The sequence below is a fragment of the Lissotriton vulgaris genome, chromosome 7 (assembly GCF_964263255.1).
Source record: "Lissotriton vulgaris chromosome 7, aLisVul1.2, whole genome shotgun sequence".
NCBI lineage: Eukaryota > Metazoa > Chordata > Amphibia > Caudata > Salamandridae > Lissotriton > Lissotriton vulgaris.
The window spans coordinates 977754043-977763603 of record NC_141695.1 but is presented as its reverse complement, the minus strand read 5'-3'; positions in this window follow the sequence as shown (position 1 = coordinate 977763603).

Sequence of the window (9561 nt, the reverse complement as noted above, 5' to 3'; positions counted from 1 at the left end):
AAAGGGTCGTGTTGACTTACAGGATACGCCACTTCCAGATGTGGATGGGGAACTGTGGGTTGATGGATCGTGTTTGAGGCTGCCAGATGGTACAACTTCTGCAGCACGACACTTAAGACAGTGGTAGAAGCAGAACGAATACCACAGAAATCGGCCCAAGCAGCGGAATTGATAGCCCTAACAAGAGCATGTGAATTAAGCGCTGGTTTATGTGTGAACATCTACACTGATAGCCGGTACGCCTTTGGAGTAGCGCATGATTTTGGCCTACTCTGGAGAGAGCGAGGGTTTTTGACTTCACACGGAGTGCACATCATGCATGGAGAACTAGTGCGTGATCTCCTGAATGCGTTACTCTGTCCTAAGAAAGTAGCGATAATTAAATGCAGTGCACATAGGAAAGTGACAGACAAAGTAGGACAAGGAAACGCCTTTGCAGATTGCATAGCGAGGGAAACTGCTATGTTACGAAATGCCTCGCCAATGTTTGTAGTGAAATCGCAGGCTGAGCGATGGCATGATGCTAGAGAGGAAATACTAGACATTCAGAAATCAGCATCTGAAGCAGAACTCGCAACCTGGGCAACGGAGGGAGTGTTGGACGATGAGGGTTGTTGGAGAAGCAAAGATATGGAGAGATGGAAATTGCCTGCAGCTTACTTGCAAGCAATGGTTCAAATGACACATGGATTGGCACATGTTGGAGCTCTCGCAATTAATAAATTGCTTACGCGAGTATGGGAGCATCCTGAGATTGCCAATACAGCCAAAAGAGTAGTGCAGACCTGTCTGATATGCTTGCAGCACAATCCTGCTAAAGGGACATATACTCCGAAAGGAGGGTTTGTTCCACCTACTGCACCATTCGAAGTGCTACAAGTTAATTACATCCAGCTTGAGCGTTGCAATAACCTTAATTATGTCTTAGTGGTGGTGTGTGCTTTCAGTAAATGGATTGAGGCCTTCCCCACGAAGGATAATACAGCGCTGACAACAGCCAAGGTGTTCCTCAAATACTTACCGCTCTATGGTGTTTGTAAATTTTTGTGGAGCGATAATGGTCCTCATTTTGTTGGGAAAATTGTGGAATACATCATGAAGGGATTAGGAATTCAGCAAAAATTCCATGCTGTATTCCATCCGCAGTCAGCAGGTCTGGTGGAAAGGTACAACGCTACTTTGAAATTGAAGCTAGCAAAGATCGTGGCATCCACGTCTTTGAAATGGCCGGATGCTCTGCCTCTGGCATTGCTATCTATTAGATCAGTGCCCCATTCCCGAACTGGCCTCACACCTTTTGAAGTGGTGTTTGGAAGGCCTATGAATATATAGGGATTTCCTAAGCCTCGATTGTTACATGATGTGCCTTGTATAATGATGAACGATTATTTGGCACGATTAACAAATTATTTACTTTCTATTCATCAACAGTTTCAAGAAGCGCTCCCCGACAATTCCATTGGAGAGGCTCACAATCTTCGTCCTGGCGACCATGTGATGGTCCGGTCCTTTGAGAGAACAAGCAGCTTGGAGCTGAGGTGGCATGGCCCCGAGCAAGTGCTATTGGCGACTCGAACGGTTGTGCGAGTTACTAACAGGAAACGATGGGTGCATTCGACTCATTGTCGTCGTGTCTCTCCGGATCTGGTGAGCCCAACTGTGCTGTCTGATTATCGAGACATCTTGGACGAGGAGAAGAGCCCAGCTGTTACGTCTACTGAATCGGAGGGAATGAATGAATGAATAAAATATTTAATAGAGCGCACTGCGGCCAAGCGGCTTCCTGGCGCTAGGGACCTGATCAGAACTCACAGAGGAGACCCAGGGAGACTAGGAAGGGAAAGCCTGAAAGAAAAGGAAGGTTTTGAGGGCTTTGCGGAAATGAGTGTAGATGGGGATGGAGCGGATGGAGAGTGGAAGACTGTTCCAGAACTGGGGGGCCAGGACTGAAAACCCGGTACCCCCCGTTCTGGATTTACGGAAGTGAGGGATGTGCAGAAGAGAAAGAGAAGAGTGCGGCTAGGGGCATAAGAGGAGATGAGAGAAGTGATGAACAAGGGGGCAGAGCGGGCGAGGGAGGGGGACCAAAAGAAAGGGGCTAATGTGCAGGAGACCAAGGGTTCGAGGGGCCACCAGTGAGGACAAGTTCCTTCTTGTCTGGATTGAGCTTCAAGTGGTTAGCGCTCATCCAGTCAGAAATAAAAACTAAAGTGGAACAAAACTTGGGGAGAGAGTCAGGAGTAGAGGAAAGATCAAAAACGAGCTGGAGGTCGTCTGCGTAGTTATACACAGAGACCCCCAGCTCAAGAAGGGAGGTGATAAGGGGATGGATATAAAGATTGAAAAGAAGGGGGGAAAGAGAGGAACCTTGGGGGACGCCACAGGTGACTGGGCGGGGAGGGGCAGAGAAACCGGGGAGATGAACTCCCTGGGACCTGTCTCGAAGGAAGGAAGCAAGCCAAGAAAAGGCCGCGCCCCAAATGCCCGCTGCGCTGACACGGTCGAGAAGGATGGAGTGGTCAACCGTGCCAAACGACGCGGACAGATCAAGAAGGACCAGGGCTTGAGGGAGGTTAGAGTCGGCCTTCCCCTTGAGCTCGTCCAAGACTGCGAGGACCACCACCATCTCCGTAGAATGGCCCGGGCGGAATCCCGCTTGATGGGATGCCAGGAGGCCGTTCTCCTCTATGTAAGTGGAGAGGCAGGAGGTAACATGGGCTTCAAGGATCTTGCCGAGATAGGGAAGAAGAGAGATGGGTCGGAAATTGGAAGGGAGAGAGGGGTCCAGGCCGTTTTTTTTAGAATGGGAAGGACTATAGCGGATTTAAAAGAAGAGGGGACAGAACCAAGAGCCAGAGAGGAATTAAGAAAAAAGAGGAGGGGCGGGACAGTTAGTGAAAAGAGTTTTGAGAATGCGTGCCGGCGCGCAGTCCGCGAGAGAGCCAGACTTGACCTTGACCAGAAGTTTTAGAAATAGATCGGTAGAAATAGAGGGGAAAAGAGCGAAAGAGGAAAGGGGGGGAGTAGAGGGGGAGTAGAGGCACAGGTAAGAGGGGGTTGAGGCACAGTGGGGATGTTGGCTTTGATCTTCATGATCTTGTTGATGAAAAAATCATTAAGTGAAGAACAGAGGGACTGTGAGGGGACCAGGCTAGGAGTAGAGCGATCAGAGGTGGCAAGATTGTGAACCAAAGAAAAGATTTCGCGAGATTTATTGGCCTAGAGAGCTACTCTCTCAGTGAAATATGTGGTTTTGGCCGCTAGGATCGCTTTTTTATATTCAATGAGGAGTAGTTTGTATTTGGCACGCAGAGAGGGACAGTAGTTCCGTCTCCAATGGCGTTCCGACCGCCTAAGGTCGAGTTTAAGCGTTTTAAGCTCTGGGGAAAACCATTTGTGCGCGTCATGGGGGCGGACCACCTTGATCTTTCTGAGCGGGGCGACTAGATCACACGAGGAAGAAAGCCAAGTGCCAATGGCATTGACCTGGGATTCGAGCGGAAGATCAGTGAGATTAGGGGCTGAGGAAGCCAAGGTAAACGAGAGGGAGTCAAGGTCGGTCTGATTCCAGTTACGGGCTAGAATGTTTTTCGGGAGGGGAGGCTTGTCGACCGCTCCCAAGTAGATAGAGAAAGAAATAATAAAATGATCCGACCAGACACAAGGCGATATGAGAGGAGGTGAAACAACAGGACGTGAGGACCGGATTTGATCCAGGATGTGACCCTGGGTATGAGTGGGGACTGAGACATGAGATGTGAGGTTTAAACATTGGAGAGTGGCAGAAAAATCTTTGGAGGGAAGGTCTTCCCTAGGGTCGCCCGGCCAAAAGTTAAAATCGCCGCGCAAAAGGACGGAGGAATTGTTGACCACAGGAGTGGCCAAAAGGTCCTGAAGGGAGGCTACAAAGGAAGGCATAGATTGAAGGGGATGGTACACAAGGACAACAGTGAGGGGGGCAGAAAGGTTGAGGGAGCGGGCCACCAGGTAGTCCACGTTGGGTATGGGGGGGTGAGTAAGAAGCTGAAATTTGAGAGTCGACCGAATGAACATTGCCACACCTCCACCCACCTTACCGTCCGGACGATCAGCTCGGAGGGCATAATGGGTATCGGGGAGAATGGCTAGAAGGTCGAGAAGGGAATCAGCGGTGAACCAAGTTTCAGTCAGGAAAAGGAAATCTGGGGAATCAGTGGTCAAAAGGTTGAAGAGTGCTGTCTGGTGTTTAACTGCAGAACGGGCATTGAGCAGATAAGCGGAGGCTACAGTGGGGACAGGAGCAAGGGAAGGATGGGGGACGAGAGGGGGGAAACAAAGGGAGGGGTAGGACTGTGAGAGACCGGGGTCGGATGAAAGGGGGAGGAAACGAGAATACCAAGTGAATCAAGATGTCGCAGAAGTGAGGGGGAAGGTGGAGAGAAAGCAGAGGAGGCCATAAGTTTAGCTGAGGTATAAACCAAAGAAGGAGCAGAATGTATGGCCCCAGGTCCCGGCCCGTTACGGATGGGCGCAGACGGGCTTAACTTAGGCGCAACTTTGGCGCGTCTTCGACGCGCCCGCTGCGCTCACCCGCTGCACGGCCAGGGTTGAGTAGCCATAATGTAGGGGCACATGGGGAGGAGGATCAGGGGCCGTGGCAAGGGGGGAGGGGCCAAAGAACTGCAACACCGAGCCCAGACCCACCCAAGATGGTGGAGCCGCCCTTCCCACTCCGAGAGTCAGGCAAGGAGGGGGCGATCAGCGGAGGCGGTCTGGGTCACGTGCAGGACAGGGGGCAGCCAGGAAGGATCAAAGCGCTAGGTCCGGAGCGCTGAAATAGCTGTGCAGGTAGGCGGTAGGCGGCTTTAAAACTTTCCAAGTGAAGTAAAGCAAAGTCTCTAAAATCAAACGTTGCTCCCGGAGACGCTTTAGGAGATCTGGGGTAGGTACAGGAAGCCTTCCCGGACTACACCATCACTGGTAGAGAGAGATATAATCTACGTCCAAGAAAAGCAGTTGTTTTGTGCGAGACTGGTTGAGTTACCGCTCCAGGTTTGTGAAACGGAAGCCGGGAATATCAAGGGGGGGGATCAGTTCTGCCAAGTGTAGCGACACCCGTCTTGAATCTCGGAGAAGAAACCAATGGCTGCCTCGGAGCTCAGCACTCATATTTTTATTTTTTTTAGTTGCTTTCTTTTTTGAGACATTTGTACTTTGAACTATGGCATCTTCTGCGATGCGGAATAAGAGAATTCTTGGTGCAGTACTTTTTGTTATGACAATTGTGGTAATAGCAGTAATAGCTTGGGTGGTAGAACTACTGGTGCCGGCAAGAGAACATTTATTGCCTACTACCCCAATTCCATCTGAACATTTTCATTTCACTTCGCCCTATCATGAAGAACGACATAGACAGACTTATCTGAATAATAGTTTCATCCAGATTTTGCATCACACCCATAATATGACGAACACTTCGAACTGTTGGGTGTGTGGAATGTTGCCTGGACATCAAAAGAAAGGAGGCACTCCGCTTATTCCTCTCCCGTTTTCTCACAATGGTTCCTGTAATGCTTGGTACACTCTTCTGTTCACTTTGAAATGGCCAACAAAGGGTGGACTACTTTTCCGACTTAATAAAGTCTATTTTAATGATCGAGATGGTATCCACAAGCTGAAGGAACTAAATTTGAATGGGAAGAATATCGACCAGATAATGTATCTTCGCCTTGAATTTATTCATTGATACAGTCATTGATACAAAAGCAGATCTATATGTCCGTAATAAAGGTACAATCCCAGTAGGAAGAAGTGAAAGTAACACTACTCTCACCTTTGACACACCAAATGGTATCACCTTTGTGGCTTCAGGAAATACTTATTTTATCTGTGGAAATAAAGGTTATCACTGTCTCCCTCTAGGATGGTTAGGAACATGTTATATATCCTTTGTATTACCTCCTGTGTTTATTGCCCCGCCTATGTACCATAATGACTTCGTGCTTTATCATGATTTTATATTGAATAGAGTGAAGAGAACATTAGCCCTCGATGATATTGACCAGACCGATACTTCTCTGCAGCAGTATGTCGATTTCAATTTAGGTCTCTTTTCGTTTGTTGGTGCTGCCCTAAATAGCAGAAAAATTAGACGACTGACACGTGTTGTAGAAGCTGTTGCTAATGAGACAGTTTTTGCTTTAGGGAACTTAACTGAGGAACTTTAAATCACCAGAATTGTAACACCCCAGAACTGAATGGTTCTAGACATAGTGTTAGCCGATCGTGGGGGTGCATGCCGCATTATCGGAAGTAGTTGCTGCGTGTACGTGCCAGATAATTCACCCTCTGTATATGATGCTATTTCTAAATTACACAAAATGGCTGCTGAGATACATCCTGATAATGGCGCTTGGACACTTTCGGGTTGGTTTTGGACATTGCTTAGTACTTGGGGCCGGAAACTGTTAACGATCTTATGTATAATAATTGGGTTACTATTCTTTCTATGTTTGTGTATTCAGTGCGGCCCTATGTTATGTTCCATATGCCTTTCTGCTTGTATTCCCTCCAAACAAGCTATTGTTAAGAATGAACAAATGATTCATAGAGAAGTAGCAAACATTATGTCAATCAATATTGATGATGAATATCCTGAGTATGTCCACTATGAGGTAGCTTCAGCTAAACGCTAAAAGGGTCGTCTGTCGTAATTTGACAGTGATCGGGTTAGCGTTAAGCTTTGCTACACAAATTTCCCCTTATCTTGACTAATGTGTTCGGAGGCCATTTTGAGAACACTGGCGTCCATTTTATATGAACGCGCTGCCTCGTGGTCAGCATGCCCTTTTGTCCTTTCTCTGCACCACTGACCACCTAACTTGCCCAGCAACAGGCTATTTTTAGTACTGGTCAAGCTTGCACATGCGTAGTCAAACCCTCTGTATTAGTGGACAGTCATCACTTAGGAATGCCCTTTCAAACTGACCAGTGGTGTTGTAACTCCTCCCATGAGTTGGCTGTGTTCCAAAAATGACCTTATATGTATCTAAACTGAGCAAATGTGTTCCGCCTACTCTTTTTATTACTGTAAAACTGTATAAAAGATGTCTCGCACCGATGTTCGGTGTGATACTTCTTGCATTGCCGAAGGGTGCTGTAGGAATGTACCACCACCCCATGGGGTCTTACTAAACTTGTCTTTTGCATTTCCAGTTTCCGTGCCAACGCCTGTTTATGGTGTAGGGGGTTTTTGCGGAATATGTAGGCCTGGAGAACCCAATACCACAGTAACAACTCTTTAAATTGTGAAAAGAACTTATGACCAAACCATAGACTAAGTTTCAAATTTAAGGAGGCTCATCTCATAATTAATTAAAGAGAGAAGGTATTAAGGAAGTGACTGTGGGATTAAGGAAGTGACTTATGTTTCTTTTTCCTGGTCAGGAAAGCAAAGAAAGAATCTCCTGTCATTCAAAGACATTGAGGTGTGAGCTTATCTCTGAGAAGAAAATATTTTATTGCTCTCTCTTTTCTGTCCTCTTTACCTTATATTGTCCAAGTAGACAAATACAATCAAAGAAGTACTGGTCATCTTTAAAAAAGCAAGGATGTATGGGACCTACATCGGTTCTGCATTGTGCCTTCACTCCTGGGAGCAATCAGCTGTGATGAAATACTAGTTTGTGCAGACCTCTCAGGAGAAATCACCTGAAAAACATAAAATATTCTGGCAAGGATCTTCATTTTGGGCTTTGCTACTTTGCTCATAAAGGAGAAGAGGGAGTACTGCCACTTCTAGAGGTCATGCTTAAGCTACTTCAGAAGATTAGAAAAGATGAGGACAATGATTTGTGGCACTGAAGATGATAGGTGGACTCCCATGTAGTTGACTACTTTGGAGTTCTAATGAATTGAGATTAGTGTCTTCTCTTTGTTTGAGTGAAAAGTAAAGCAACTTAAACCATTTAATGCACCGTTGCAGGTTATTTTATAACAATATTTCTGCAAAATAGCCTGCTTGGGCTGTCTTAAGATGCTACAGCAAATACTTGAGCTTCTTCCACAAACCAGTTATTTTACAGATACTCTAAAGAGACAACACCCAGCATGTTTCCTCTAGAGAAAGAGACACAATGATGGTAGTATAAATACAGAATTATGTAGTTAGATGTAGTGGTCATGCTGAATGTTGGGGGGGGGGGTGTGCAGTATATCTAATGGCTTTTTGAGCACTGCTGTGTTGTCAGCCCTATGGTTGTAGGTGATACTGTGTAGAGCTGAAAAAATAAAACGTTCTTAAACATAAAGGCAAGCAGTGGAGTATTCTGTTCATTATCTCCCAATCATAACCATGAATACAATCCCATATGATAGTTCTGAATGATGAGGAAATGGCCCTTAAATTCTACATCAACTCAATTTTCAGTTCCAATTTCAACATGAACCAACTTGTGTAGTAAAACGACAGACCTGTTGAAAAACTCAGCACTCTGTTGACGAAGTAATGTTTTGCTTTATTTTATGTATTTTTCTGCCAATATTATTATATATGAAAAAATATCAATTAATTAGTTATTTAGTTGAAAGCTGTAGTACTTTTATGGTTGATATGATAAGCTTTAATCTGACAAGCCTGTGATATTGTGTTTAAGAAAACTCAAAGAGAAAACCTTAACATAATTCTGTGTGTAACTTGGAAATATAATATGATAAACTTTGCTTAACTACATCCATTTTAAGTGCCTTAATTAACCAGTCACTCACTCTGTACTTGTAGAGCATGGTGTATCCACTGTGAGAGTATCCAGGCCCTGGGTATCTGGGCATAGTTGAAGGGCCAAGTCTTTAGTCTCTTCGTGGAGTCCATCAGTGAGGGTGATGTTTGAAGGTGAAGAGGGAGGATTTTTCAGGACTTGACGGTGAGGTGGGAGAAGGAGCTGCATCCACTGTAGCTACAGCAGATGTGTGGTGTCTCTGCTTGGGCAAGGGAGGTGAAGTGATGGTTTCTGGATGTTTGATGGAAGTTCAGGTGTGGTTCATAGATGTTGGTCCTTGGTCATAAAGGGCTTTGTGGGCGTGTCAGCAGTTTGAATTGCCTTCTTTCCTGGACAGGGAACCAGTAGAGGTTCATCAAGTTTATGGTCAAAGTGGACCCATTTGGGCAGGTTTAGGATCAATCTTGATGCTGGATGCTGTATGGTCTGAAGCCTTCTCATCAGATTGATGGTGATTCCTGTGTGCAGTACATTGCCGTAGTTCAGATGTGATTTTAAGATTCTTTGGAGCATACAGAGAGTGTGGAAGCAGACAGAAGAGTGTGTGTTGATCTGCTTTTTCATTATGTGTTTGCTGTTGAGGATGATGCAGAGGTAGCGGGTGTGCTCTTTTGGTGTGGGGGAGGGTCTGAGTTCAGCGGGCCACCAGGTGTCATTCCAGAGGGAGGCATGGTTGCTAAAGATCAGACCTTCAGTTTTGTCCAGGTTGAGCTTCAGACAGTTGGCCTTCCTCCAGGCTGCAATGTTCTTTATGCACTTGTGGAAATTGGTCTTGGTGGTGGTGGCATTTGCAGAGAGATAGGAT